Raw genomic sequence first — 14,766 nt, 5'->3', positions numbered from 1 at the left:
TTGGATGCAGGCCGCAGCACCCGGATGCCCCTTCCTGCGTCACAGCTGGTTTTAAACTTGGAAATTCCTTATTCCTCATGAAAAGTCTGAGGTAGGGGTTAGCTAGTTCTCCGTGCGAAAACATAAGCCGAGCTTCAGCTTTTCTTGGGAAAGTATAGTCACAAATCTGGAAGCAGAGAAATACATGAGTCTGAAGAAACAGTTTTCTCCAGGAAACGAGAGGCCCAGCACGGCCAGAGAAGAATGTTCGCCAAGGAGAAATCAGACATAACCACACCCCATAAATCCAAGCCCTTCTTCCTAGCTGTCTAGCCTAGGAAGTCTCTCACCTCCCGAGCCTCAGGCTCCTCATTCCTGTTGGGCTGTTTATTGAGCACCTATTGTATGCCTGGTCCTGTGATAATAGCTGGGAACACAAAGAATAAAATAAATACAGACCCAAACTCTTCATCCCCCCACCCCAGCAGGGTCCCTGACCCAGCAGGAGACTCAGGTGAGAGGGAATCCCTGAAACCAACCACGAAGAATGAAGAGGCATTTTCCTGGGAGAAAAGGTCCAGAGGGAACAGCAGGCCAGGCAGAGGGAACAGCATCGTGTGTGCAGAGGCCCACGAGCGAACACTTGGGTCCTGCAGGCTGGGAGCTGGTGAGAGATGTCTGTCTCGTGCCCACTGCTCTGCCCCGGCCCCTGGAACAACGCCCAGTGCCCACGCCATGGAGCATGGCGAGGCTCCATGTTTGCTTAGGGGAGGGATGAAGACAGCTGGAGAGGGGACAGGGACTGGTGGAGGAGGCTCTGGCACCACACTCAGGAGGCTGGCATCTCTCCTGGAGATCATGGCAAGTGGCTGAGGACTTTGACCAGGAAAGAAATGGGGCCAGTTTGGTATTCGAGAAAGCTGACTCAGGCTGCAGGGCAGGGGCGGGAAAGCAACTGTGAAGTCTGCAGTCACCAGGCAGGGGAGGGAGGGTCGGACTATGCAGTGAGTGCAGAGCGGGGAGGGCATAGGGTGAGATACACTCAGGAGGCAGGATCGCCAGGATGGGGAGGGGGCCAGCGTGACCCCAGGTTTCTCCTCCCTGGCCCCACAAACGAGAGCGGGCCCCCGTACCAGCTCCTCAGCATGGACGACACCACACTCTGGTGGTCCAACCTCCCGCTGGTCGGTCAGCTCCCTCAGGGCAGGGCCTGCGGCTGAGATGCCCTCTGCTTGGTCCGCGGAACCTGTACTCAGCCCAGCACACAGCAGGCCCTCCCCGGTGCAGGAAGATCCCCTGAGGACCAGGCAGGTGGGAACAGAGGAGCCTCAGAGGGACAGAGGACCTTGACCAGCCTGTGGACATCCAACTGGGACATCCTGCAGGCTGCGTGTGTGTGTGCACATGCGAGCCTTTGTGTGTGTGTGTGTGTGTGTGCGAGCAGGTGTGTGCCGGTGTGTTTAGCGACTTGTGTACTGTCTCGTTCAGGTCTGGCCTCTTCTTCCCTCTCCTGTGGTGGGAAAGGATGGGAGAATTGTAAGAGAGCCAGAGCGCCGTTGTAATAGATGGCATGTGTGTCTGGGCAATGGGGATCAGGTGACAAGCCCCAGCCGTCATCCAGAGAGGTGATGGTGTCACAGCAAATGGCATGGTGCCACTGGATGCCACTGTAACCACAACGCGGGAGGGGGCCACCTCGTGAAATGCCCTTGGCTGCCCAGACAGCCCGCTCCTGCCCTAACCAGCTACAACCCTGTTGTTAAAAGTTGTTTTCTGGGGCTAGCCTGGTGGCATAGTGGTAAAGTTCCCGCGCTCTGCTTCTGCGGCCCGGGGTTCACAGGTTCGGATCCCGGGCGCAGACCTGGCACCACTCATCAAGCCATGCTGTCGTGGAGTCCCACATAAAATAGACAAAGACTGGCCTAGATATTAGCTCAGCAACAATCTTCCTCCAGCAGAAAGAGATGTTAGCTCAGGGCCAATCTTCCTCACACACACACAAAAAAGTTGTTTGTTCTGTAAAACATTGGTAAATGAGGAAGCCGTGAGTGGGTAAGTGCTAACCACCCGGGTTCACGTGGAGACCATGTCATCTCTGAGCTCAGATTCTCGCGGGATCCTGAAGGGTACAAACCGCAGAGCCTCCGCCAGCCGCCCCCGCTCCCGAATGGCGGCGGCCCGTGGGTTGGGCCAGGCAGCTGGTGCCACAGGCACCCCGCGCAATTCTACAATGCGACCAGGTTTCAAAACCACTGGGCTAATGCTCTATTTTATGAGTTGCAAAACGGAAGCAATATCACTTCTCTCCCCCAAGTAAAAACATTTAGTTCTGCACAACAAACATTCACTGAGTGCCTGCTGGGTGCTGGCCTCTCTCTCGTGCCTGGCTGTTCTGGCGCACAGTGGGGCTGAGTGAATGTGGGTGTATTGGACTCCGACGGGCAGGGTGACCCAGGCAGGGGTTTTCACCCTATGCATGTCGGTTCCCGGCCCCCAGCCCCACGTCTGGCACGGAGTAATAGGTGCACATTTTCTTTGGTGAATAAAAGAGTAAAGACAAAGTTCCCTGACCATTGACTAGGTCCATCTGCACAGTGGGGTGCCACTCAGCAGCGACTCCCCATCTAGTATTGAGTGAAAGAAGGAAGCCAGAGGAAAACACACACTGCGACACCGTTTAGCAAAGTCCAAGTGTCGACAAAACACACATACGTCAGAAACCACAGAGAAAAGCAGGGGATGGTGACCCCAAGAGCAGGACGGAGTGGCGGCCCTCTGCTCCTTCAGCAGGTGGGGGAGGGCGTCCGTGTGGTAAGAGTGAGATGTGTTTTCTGCAAAAGTGAAATACTTTGTCAGTAAAAATCTATTTCTGGAACTCTGGTGTTCAAAACAACACGTTCGTTGGGAAGATGCTTCCCCAACTTGAAATACCAAGCGAGAGTCCAAGATCCCAACCCTGAGAAAGTGACGGGCTGCAGGAGAACGCAGGCTGAGAGAGTGATCACGAGGACAAAACAAACGACTTCAGAGGGAAAAAGGGGCACTAGCCCACCGCCTTGTGGGCTGACTCGAGTCCCCCACAAGCTGACGGCTGAGAGGGTACCTTGTACCCAGTGCTGTCTCCCACTCTCAGTGGATGCTGGCTCTGAAACTCAACTGCCCCTAAGAAGGGTCTTGCTTAAAGAAAATTCTAGAAGGGGAAGATGGTAGAAGGGAGAGCGCCGAGGAAGACCCTTGGAAACCTTGGGCCCCCGGTGGCAGGAGCTGCACACACCTATGGGCTGCAGAGTCAGAGCCGCTGTGCAGAGCAGCCGGGGAGGCGCCGGGTCAGGGCCTGCACGGCTGGATGGCTGCCCTCGTCCTCCGCCATATGAAGAAAGACAGGAAGCTGCGGTCGGGCTGCTGCTGTGTGCTGGGCTGGGAGGAAGGGGACAGATACAAGAACCGTAACCCATCCGGACTGGGAATCGAGGCACGTAAAAATAGACACCTAACAGTAAATGGGCAGGAAAGGGGAAGTCAGGTACCAACCTCCCCTCAAGGCCCAAGAAGGTAACCCAAGGTTACTCAAGGTTATTTTCCTCTGCACCCCCTCTTCCCACTGCGCTGGAATGCCTTTTCCCCTTTCCTGCCCAGAAAACTGGCTTACCTTTCATTGGCTCAGATACCACCTCCTGCAGGAAGCCCTCCGTCACCTGCCTCCCTGCTCCCCCCACCCAGGTTGGATTGGTCCTCCCCACCCCATCATGTCTCTCGTGCTCTCATCATGTCCCTCTGACCACAAGGCCCATGTCCTCTGTGCCTGCCCTTGGGCCTCCAACCTAATAGCCGGCTGACCCCTTGCTTTTTCCTGGCTCCGGAGGCTGAGAGGCTGGTGTGAGTGGAAGGCGGACCCTCGCTAAATGCCAGACCCCCTTGCTCTACCTTGCCCTGGACTCTCCCCTCCCTGGGACCCTCTGCACGCTGCAAAGCCTGGCTGGGGCCGACAGAGGGGAGGGGCTGGCCACAGAGACGGTGACGAGTGTTGATGGCTCATCTCCTGGGTGCTCAGAGCTTTGTGTAGATGCGTGCATTCTCTTATCCACCCTCCCAACACCACTTCCACCCCAGAGCACCCAGTGCTCAGTGTGGGGACGCACAGGTACCCCTGAGTGGGTCTGACACCAGAGCCCAGGCCCCGCCCGGGGTGGAGCTGCTTCTCCGGCCCGGCCAGGCCTTCCCAGGCCGGGCTCCCGCCCCCAGGTGGGCCCCGCCCCGCCGAGCCCCACTGGCCCCTCTGCAGGTGGATCTAAAGTTGGCTCCATGGTCAACAATGCCTCCCACGCTGGAATGTTATTAGAAGGGATTTCCAGACCATTTGGCCAAACTCAGTCACCTCTAACTCCCTGGGGGCCAGTGAAAGTTCAAAGCTGCTGCCTCAGGTTTGTTCTCTGAGCCCTTTGTAAACACCCTGGCTGGGGCCTGGTTCCCACAGCTGGTAGATGTTGGCATAGATGCTGGGTGGGCTAGTGGCCCTGTCTCCCCACCACCCGGGGCAGGGGCTCCAGCTTGGTCCTGAATGAAGCTCAGAGGGGACAGAGCAGGGGTCTCAGGGGGTCTCCCATGATAAAAGAGTTCCCGAGAGAGGGGATTAATCCTCCGAGGGCTTTTAAAGGAGCCCCGTGGAGGCCAGTCCTGAGCGGGGCATCCTTTCCCACCAGCCTAAGAGGGTGTTCCGACGCCCACTCACACAGAGAAGGGCTCAGCCCCACAGAGGAGCCAGCCTGGCCCAGGCTCCAGCCGGGAAGTGGGGCCGGGGGCCGGCCCAGGCAGCTGGGGCCTCAACCACCAACGCCTCTCGGTCCCTCGGGCCAGCTCAGGTCAGAGTGGCAGCTGGGCTCTCCTGTCCTGTTTCTGTCCCTCTTTACCTCCACACCTGAAGCCAGGCTGACCCCAGGGTCAAGGAGGGCAGAGGCCCAGAGGTCCAGCTGCTGCCCGGCCCGTTGTTTCTCTCCCAGCTGGCCACCAACAGAGCCACTGACACCCATTTCCAGGTGTGTGCATGCATATGCATGTGTGTGAGCACACACGTGTGTATGTGTATGCGTGTGAGTGTGTGTGTGTGTGTGTGTGTCTGAAGGGGGGAGGCAGATTGAGAGCCATTGGTGGAGGGAGGGCTGGGGCGCGGGTGGTCCCTGGCACCTGGGTCAGCCGCTGGTCCCCCATTCCCCCTTGCCTGCTGAGACGTCCTCTCCAGCCTCTGGAGCCCTTCCAAGAACCACACACAGGTCTTCACGGAAGGAAGAAGCCGCTCCCACTTCCTCGATGCCTCTAGGAACTGTCCCGGGGAGGGTGGAGGCCGCAGGCCCCCGAGCAGGGGTCTTGGAAAGACATGTCGTCCAGCCTCTCATGGGAGAACTGGGGATGGTGACATCAGCCTCAGATGAGTTTGATCAATGATCTGGAAGGGCCCGGTGGGGAGAGCCGGCCAAGGGTGGACCTGTTTAATAACAACACAGGCCTCGGGTCCAGAAGGTCTCGCTACCTGAACACACACTGTGCGCTGAGAGCGGGTTCAGAGAGGCCGTTTCTGTTTCAGGAGCTCTTTCCCCTGGGGGAAACCAGACCCTGGAGAATGGAGAGATGCTGCTGGCACAGCTCCCTGCACCCCGCACTCCTCCCCTGCCCCTGCCCCAGGCCGAGCGGGGGTGCTGTGGGCAGGGCGGCCTCTGTCTGCTCCCCTCACGCCTGGTTTCACTCGCCCCCACTTCCCCCTAGATCAGGGTCACGAGAAGCCACGGGTGGCCTTGAAGCTCTCCCCCAACACCTGCCCACAGCCTCCACCTCTGGCCAGTGCCACAGGCCTCAGCCCTTCTCTTCTCCTCTCCTGCCCACGCCCCCTGCTGCGCTGGCCGTTCCTGGTTCTGACCTGGACCTCGGCGCCCAGCCCTGGGTCAGTACCGTCAACCCGAGTTCTGTGAACAATGGAACCAGCTCCCACCCTCCCGGGCAGCTCCTGCAAGCTGGGGCCAGGCATTGTGCCTTTCAGGGCCCCCTCTGCCTCATGCTGTCCCTCACCCTGGCACGGGCTTGCCTTCTGCAATGACCCCTGGGCCCAGGATGTCTCCTCAGGCATGCTCAGCACCCCAAGCCTGGATGGGTCCCCGTCCTCCAAATTTGCTCCTGCAGAGTCCCCCGTCAGTGACCACACCTCCCCTACTCGGCTAACCGAGCCAGACGCCTGGGCTCAGCTGCCACCTCCCGCCCGCTCACCGGCTCAGCAGCTAGTCCCTGCCCTGCCCAGGCCACTGCTGACGCTGCTAGCCCTCCAGTCGTCCCTTGCAGGCCTGACAGCTCTGTCTGTCAGCCCAGGTCCTCCGAGAGGCAAACGTCAGACGGGATTCATGGGGTGAGAGATGTATGAGGGGAACGCCTGTGAGAAAATACAGGGATCTGTCAGACCCTGAGATGGAGTGAAGAGGGTCCCCGCAAAATTCACATCCCCCCAGAACCTCAGGATGTGACCTTATTTGGAAATAATGTCTTTGCAGATGTAATTATGTCTGAGTCAGGACGAGGTCATCCTGGATTAGGGTGGGCCCTAAATCCCACGACTCCCCATAAGAAGAGGAGGGACTCAAGGGAGAAGGCCACGTGAAGACGGGGCAGGGCTTGGGGAGATGCGGCCTCAAGCCAAGGAGACCAAGCAGTGCTGGGAGCCTGCGGAAGCTGGGGCAGGCAAGGAAGGATTCTCCCCGGGAGCGTTTGCAGGCAGTGTGTCGACACCTTGGTTTTGGACTTGCCCCCTTGGTGTGCCCAGGGCTGTGCTTGGTGCACAGTCTGTGCTTGATAGCACTGCTTCATGAATGAATGAATGAATGAATGCACAAACCAGCCCTGTTATTGCTGCATAAATTGCAGATGGAGCAGTTGGTTCATTCAGCAGCTGCTGGGACCCCTCAGGCCTGGCCCTGTGCTGGGCCTGGGGACACAGAGATGAGCAGCAAGGCTCCCGTGGCAGAGGGGCAACCAGGGCCCAAAGGGCTCAGGGGGCCCAGGTGGGGGCCCCACTCAGCTGTTGCGGGGTGTGGCTGCAGGTGTGAGGTGCCTGTCACATGCCCCCACAGCCCCGGCACCTCTCTGTCGTCTCATGTCCCTCATTCATCAGCCTCTCTATCCTGCGAGGCGGTGAGACCACGTTCCGATGCTGCGCCCACACACGGGCCTGGCTCTGTCTTCGAGCAGGCAGGGAGAGCCTCTGATTTCCTGTCCTCCCCGGGGGTCGGAGTCCCCACTTTCCTCTGCCAGGCGCTGTTCGAACTCTGGAGGATGCTCTGTCTTCTGCTCTCAGATCCTGCTGCCATCGCCCCCAGGCACCCAGGCCATGCCTCACGCACAGCGCCTCGCCCCACCCTTGCTGAATATTCACCGGGTACTTGGCTCTGGATCATTCTAGTCCTGCACTGCCCAACGCAGGAAACCAGCCACACGTGGCTGGTAGCACTTGACGTGGGGCCGGTCCGACTGGAGCCGTGCTCTAGATTTCAAAGACTACAGGAGAAGAATGTAAAATGTCTCATCACTGATTTGTGCATCGATTATATGTTGAAATGATAACATCTTAGCTACACTGAGTTCAACGTATTATTAAAATTAATTTCACCCATTTCTTGTCCCTTTCTTTGACATGACTGCTAAGATGATGTCTGTGGCTGGCCTTCTATTCATCTTGCACAGCGCCAGTGCATATTTCATGAGTCCTTGGAAAGGAAGTCTGGGAGACAAATTCACGAACGCACCTGTGCTGACATTAATTGAGTATCTTCTATGTCAGGGATGCAGAGACAAGTCAGCCAGGTTCCCACCCTCCGGGACCTCCCAGAGGGTCAGGACCCGGCTCCAGGCCACGCTCGAAGGTAGTGGGGGACGCAGGACTCAGACTGGGTCTGGGGAGCCGCTCCCCGTGCTTGCCCCGAGCGTGCTGGCAGCTCGCTAAGCGTGGGTGCCTTCTCGGAGATGTACCAGTTCACTGGTGGTGGAGGGACCAACTGCCCCTCTCCCCGCCCGAGACCACCTCACGCCACGCCGTTTCTCCAAGTCCAATGGAGGTGGTCATCCCCAGGGTGGCCGAGGGGACACTGAGCTGAGGCAGACGATGCCCCCACATGTTACCAGCACGCAGCCACTGCTTGGGTCATGACCCCCAACTCTATGCCACCAAATATAGAGGTTGGAGGAGGATTTATAAAGAGGGCGTCTGCAATTCAGTGTGTACGATGGGGGTTTTCTTACAATCATTTTTGAACCTATTTTTATTAAACCCTTTTTAAAGAAATGTAAATGAAAGTGCCGAGTCAACCTGCAATTCTGCTCTTTGCCTTCATGTGAAATCTTTCTTTAGACGAAAATTCATTTATGTAAAATCAGCTTTCCTTGAATAGACCCAGCGCGGCTCAGGCTCTGACCTCTCCACATGGCTTCTTCATCCCCAGACTGCTCAGCGAGGCTGTCTTGTCATTTCGCCTGCAGTTTGCTGATAGGAACTGAGCCCCAGGCGGAGTTTTCCAGAAAACATTTCCTTCTGACCCTCACTTTTCCACCTTATCAGGAAAGCCAAGTGCCCCCTCACATTGCATCAATGTTCTGATTTAAACTTCCTGGCTCATCCATACTTGAAATATCTGACTAATGCTCAATTGATGATTCTAATTGGAAAAAAAACAAAAAACACCTGGAGAAACACAGAAATGATACAGGCTGGGAAGCCCTCGGCTCCTTCACGACTTGCAAAACTGAGCAGAGCTCTTTTGTTAAATACCAGTTATTGAAAAGAGATCTGCAGATTGCTAATGGCACCATTTGTCCTTTTAGAATTATCTACACACTTCATCATCTAATCCTCACTACACTTCATGAGATAAGAATGAATATCCTATTTTACACGAGAGAAAATTGGGGCCCAGAGCCGGCGAGTACCTTCCAGCTGGTGGGCAGTCGCGAGGGTTTACTGGGTGCCCACTTCCTGCCGGCATCTCCTGTTGACCCCCTACCACGCTCTGGGCAGGGATCATTAAGCCTACTTCATAAAACGCAGGCTTGGAGGAGTCCTGCGGTGGCTCTGCAGCTGTCACCTCATCCCGAGAGACCCGGGGAGCCCTTGGTGTGCAGCAGAATGAAGCATTGATCCTCTGCAGCCAAAACCTCTTCCCCACCACCCGCCACCACCTTAGCTCAGAGCATCTTTGTTACTCTGGCCTTCTGTCAGGCCCCACCTGCCTCTTGTCCATGGCTACTGGTGACCACCCCGAGGCTGCCCTCCATGCCCAGCCTGGCACTCGCCTCCCCAGCCTGGCCTGGTGGAGCACCCTTGGCACTTCGCTGGGGCCTTAGACTGACCTTGGCTGCCCTCCTGAGCTGTGCGGTAGCCACAGGCCCGGCACCCTCATAGCAGTTTCCCCTCTGGACAGCCACGTGCAGGCAGAGGGGCCTGGCCCTCACTGCTGCCTCCTCCTGCAGGGAGTGGCCCTCGGTGCGGGCGGAGCGGAGCAGAAGGCAGGGGCAGCACCCCAGCCCTCCTTTGCCTCGGCTCCGCAGAGTCCAGCAAGACCTCTCGGCCGCTCTCCCCATGCAGCACGTGGCCTGGACCGTCAGACACCCCCCCGCAAGGATCCTTCACTGGCTCCCAGTGCCCTCACGATGAACCGAGGTCCCCTAGCATGGCGTTCCAGGCCCTCCTCGACTCCTGCCCACCCCGTCTGCACACCCCCAACTCCACTAAACTAGAATAGCCCCAGCAGCATCTAATTCTCCAGGCCTTTCGAGGCCCTTCTAGGCTCTTCCATGCCATTACCCCTTCCCCACCTGCCCTCCTCCGTGAAGCTTCCCTGGCTTGCCCGGCACATGCTCCCTCACCTGGGCCCTGTACACAGTGCTTTGTAACTAGGAGGAGCTACTCCGAGAACAGGATGCTGAGTCTGGGGTCCAGGGATGGTGGGCGTTCAGACGTGGGGCTAGACCCTGGAGGCACAAGGATGAGCGAGGCAGGGTCTCCACTCCTGAGGGGCTTTACTGCTGGGCCAGCAAACAGGTACAGAAACAGTTCATTCTGAAGTAATGAGCTAAGTGATCACATGGGAGCACCGCCGGCAGAGAGGGCCGTGCTGGGGGAGCGGAGCTGGAGGGAAGTCCTCCTCCGGGCGAGGCCCTGCGAGCAGGAGCCGGGGTCACCCAGAAGCTGGGCTAGCCCGGGTCTAGCACTGAGAGTCCTGCTTGCCGGTAACCCTCCGTCCAAAAGGCCCGTAGGGAGACCCCTTCCTGGCTCAGAGCCAGGACCATCAGGGAACGGCCTGGGGACCTCGGCAATGGGCGGCTGTTATTGGGCGATTCACTGAAAATCCCCCAGTGATCTCAGAGCTGGGTGCCCCCCTGGACCCTGTTCAAATGATCCCAGTTTGGGCAACACCCAAAGCCCCACAGCCTGGAGCCGTGGAGCACGTGCCTTCTCTCCCCTTCAGGCCCGTCGGGGGGTGGCCTGGGCCACATGACGTCCCCTAGAGCCTCCCAGGCTGTGTGCGCTGGTGTTGACCATCGACAATGAACACACGTGCTGTTCTGTCTCCTTCGCGGCTTCGCGGCTGCCGGGGACCTCGGTGAGGACACAGAGCTCAGGCCTGTTGCTCCTGGGGCTCTCCTCCGAGGATGCCTGGGCTGCGAAGGTGGGTGACATGGACCTCCCTTTCCTTGGTTGCTGTGACGCCTTTCAGCGCTGCCGTCTTGCCTTCAAAGCCTTCGCTTTGGCTCTGAGAGGGCAGGGGCGTCCTTCTTCACTTCCAGCTCCATCCTTGTGAAAAGGAGGTGATTTTTAAAAATCTATTTTCATTTTATTTTTTTTCGATATTCAGATAGTAGTTCCTTCTACTTGATTAATTACTTAATTAATTAATCAGGCACCTTGTCAACCATGATATTATCTGTTTTTCAAAACTGCTCTGTGACACTTGGTCTCCTGTCTAATATCTACTTCCCCCTTCTTCCTTATCAACAAAACCTTTATATTACTGGGGATGGCAATGTGCCCAGCTAAAATTAAATGACATTTCCTAGCTTTCCTTGAAAATAAGAATGAGTGAGGAGCCATTGGGTAAGGTTTCTAGGAAAGTTCTTATGCATTACTCTCTTCCTTCTTCCTCCTTCCTGCCTCCCAGAGCTGGGATGTGATGGCTGGGTCCCTAGCAGCCATTTTGTACCCCAAGCTGATGAGAATGGCAGAGCAGGAGGATAGAAGGCACCTGGGCCTCTGATGACTATGGAGCACCAACCCTGGACCAGGTAATTCCGGATTTTTCTAATGGGAGAGAGAAGCAAACTTTTATTTTGCTTAAGCCACTGTTATTTGAGGTTTTTTGTCACATGTTGCCTAATCTAATCCTAATGGCTGCAGAAGGTATAAACCTTGTTCCCCATTTTATAGAAAACAGTATTAAGCACGTACCATGGTCCAGTCTCCAAGCTGGGATCTTTATAGATATTGTCTCGGTAATTCTCGCAGTAGCTCTATGAGGCGGGTATCGTTACCCCATTTCATAGAGGAGAAGACTGGGATCAGAGAGATAAAGTGACTTGTCAAAGCAGAGAGCCAAGGCAGAAGGGCAGCTCTCCTGACATTGGTGGCCTTCCTGCTCCAGGCCAGCTACCCAAGGAGTAAACATTTAGTGATGGGAAAGTAGGATCTGCAGTAGACCAGCATGAAGACAATTCAGGGCTAAGTGGAGTTTTCTGACCACCGCCTGCCCCAAGCCACAGTATTGAGGACTCGTGTGCTCACAGTGGTAACGAAGCATCTGTTCAGGAGTCATTTAAACCCTCTGGGACGCAGCGTCCTCATCCATGAAGTGGGGGTGGGTGGGAGTGGGGCCGGTGTCAGCCACAGAGCCCCCCACCCCCGGCTCTCCCTCTGGGATCTAGCACTGTCTGCGTGTCACCGGTCTGTTCTAACCTGCTCCTCCCTGCAAAGGCGCAACCCCGGCAAAGCCACCTGAGCCCGCGGGCAGGCTGGAAGAGAAATGTTCTGCAGTTTCAGACCCGTCTGGATTTGACAAGAGCCCCGTGGAAGCAAAAGAGGAAGCGTCCTCCTGTTTACCTCCTTCTGGTGACATCACGCTTCCTTGCTTTGTGGGGAACCTGCAGGCCAGCGGCCCGCCCGTCCCCCGGGAGCCCCTCGCTCCGCTGCCGCTGCAGAGCGGCACATACACGGCCGTGACCAGCTCCCCAGAAACAGGAAACGCTGGGAGGGGCCCGGTCCTCTCAGAGGGCTTCTCTTTAAAGCAGATCCGGCACCCTTGAGGTCAGCGCTCATTGACCAGCGTGCCCACGGGGTGGCCCTCAGTGCGGTGGAAGGAGGCAAAGCTGCAGATGAGTCTGGGAGGCCTCAGGGGCCTCGGGGAACCCCCAAAGGGACAGGTTCCAGCCCCAGCTTTGCACTTACGAGCCTGGGCAAGTCTCTTGCTGCTCGGGAACTGTTCTTTCCATCAGGAAGGTGGGAAAAGGTGTGGATCAGATGGCCCCCGCGCCCCCGGTGGATCTTGGCGCCACCACGCACCAGTTGCATAAACTCAGGCAGGTCACAGCCTCTGTTTCTCTGTCTGTCAAACGAACAGGCTGAAGCAGCTTGGACCAGAGTGAACACTGGACAGGATGAACTTGAAGGTCCCTGTAGCTCTAAAACTGTACCCGTTCTGTCTGAATCCAACCATGAATGAAAAGAAATCTCTCCTGCCTGCACATAGCCTGCACGTGCTGAACGGAGGCACGCAGGGCAAGAGTGCAGAACTGCACAGGGATCAGGGGGCCGGGCGCTGAGTCAGACGCTCACACACTCACTCAACAGCGCTGAGTGGGACCACGCGCCAGCCCGGGCCGGGTGCTGGAGGTGCTGCCGTGAGCAAGGACGCCCTCTCCTCCTCGGATCTGACATTCCAGCAGTGGGAGGCCAACAGTAAAACAAACACATCAATGAGATAATTTCAGTCTGCGGTAAGGGCTGGGATGCAGTGGAGAACCACCAAGGGAGGGGACGCTTGAGCTGAAATCTAAATGATGAGAAGGGGGCAGATAAGTGAAGATCTGGGAAGGGAATTATAGGAGGAGGGAACTGCTGAGCGTCCAGTGTGGCTGGAGAATGAGGTGAGCAGGAGATAGGGGACAAGATGAGGCCGGTGAGGGGGTGGGGCCATACGATGTGAGGTCTTACCAATCAGAGTGGGGAGCCTGAGTTTATCTGAAGTGTAATTGGCTAAAATGGGTGGTTTTCAACCGGGGGAGTGATGTGGCTCTGGACACGCCCTCTTCCATTTACTAGCTGTGGGTTGGGCTCTCCTTTACCTCTCTGTGCCTTATTTCCTCTTCTGTAAGATGGGACCAAGGCTAGTAAGGGCTTCAAAAGGTTTTAGCGAGTGTCACCTGGGACTAAGCAGGTCACGCGCTTACATGCTGCCTAGCACAGAGTGAGCTCTTTATAAACGTCCAGTGGCAGTTTTTTAAAAAACGACTGCAAAATCTTTGGCACTCCTCCCGTTGAGAGTAGGGTCTGTGTCCCTCTCCCCTTGAATCTAGCTGTGTGGTGAGTACTCTGACCAATACCGTGCAGCAGAGGTCACATGGCACCACCCCCGAGGTCAGGTCACAAAAGCCCATGTGGCTTCTGTCTGGATTCCTAGCAGGCTTGCTCTCCAGGTGTTTCCCTTGGGAGGCGGCCACCATGTTGTGAGGAAGCCCAGGCTCCACCTTGAGGCCACCAATCTACAGTCCCAGCTGAGCCCCATCTTCAAGTCATCCTGGCGCTGGCGCCAGGGGTGTGAGTGAAGAAGCCTCCAGGTGGTCCCAGCCTCCAGCTGTCTGAATCAGCCCCAGTCATTGGAGTCATCGCAGCCGAGGCTCCAGCTGAGGCTCTGGGCATCACGGAGCTGAGACAAGCTGTCCGCCCCCAGCCCTGTCCAAACTCGTGACGCCCAGGGTCCATGAGTGCAGTAGCACGGTGGCAGGTTTGGGGCGATTTGTGACACAGCCATCGATAATCAGAACATTCAGCCATTATTATCATTACATCCACCACACCCACCCCCTTTCTCTGGGCTCTCTTGGCCCACGCTGCCCTCACGTCTCAGAACGCCCATGGGTGTTCTTTTCTCTAACACTCATTTTGGTCCTTAATCATAGATAATCTAGATTTGTGGTTTGAGGACTTGTCTTTTAAAACAATAGAATTCTTGGTTTCAAATGAAACCTTGGGCAAATCCAAGTGGAACTGGGGTGGGGTGCCCCTTCCTGCCATGGCAGACCCTGGGACAGCAGGGAGCTCAGGGGCCCCGCGAACACGCTTCTCCCTGGTCTGTAGGTATGAGGTCTCTCTCACGTCTCTCCTGAAACAGTCGACGACAGCAACGAGGGCCATCATATTGGTGGCAGCATCTTGGCTGTCTGGCACCTCACTACGCACTTCACGCTGGCCTCTGGATTGCAATCTGTCATGGGTGCCCTAGGACACACACTGCCCATGTCACCCTCCCCGCTGGCCTTCTGCCCCTACAAGGAACGCCCCTCATGGGGCTTTATAGACCTCAGTGAAGTGACGTAGAGAGTGGCCTGAGCCCGGGGCTAAGCCTGCAGGAGGTGCCAAACTATTGAACAGCAGAAAGTTCTCAGGGCAAAGTAGGTGCTTAATAGCGATTCCTGCCACAGGAGTCCCACATCCCTCAGGAATCAGGACATCTGAGTTCTGGTCTGGCTCTGTCCATCACTAGCCAGTTGCCC

General features: G+C 56.7%; 1 long non-coding RNA gene across 1 annotated transcript; it reads right to left on the bottom strand.

Moving 5' to 3' along the window:
• Positions 1 to 10,006: 10,006 nt before the first annotated feature.
• Positions 10,007 to 12,253, bottom strand: LOC139085353 (uncharacterized). Its single transcript, XR_011543633.1, has 2 exons — positions 12,098 to 12,253; positions 10,007 to 10,798 (listed from the first exon to the last, which is right to left on the bottom strand). It is a non-coding gene; the product is annotated as an uncharacterized lncRNA (long non-coding RNA).
• Positions 12,254 to 14,766: the final 2,513 nt, after the last annotated feature.

Source organism: Equus przewalskii, chromosome 8 (assembly GCF_037783145.1).
Source record: "Equus przewalskii isolate Varuska chromosome 8, EquPr2, whole genome shotgun sequence".
Classification (NCBI taxonomy): Eukaryota; Metazoa; Chordata; class Mammalia; order Perissodactyla; family Equidae; genus Equus; species Equus przewalskii.
This window is presented reverse-complemented; position numbering and strand designations above follow the sequence as displayed.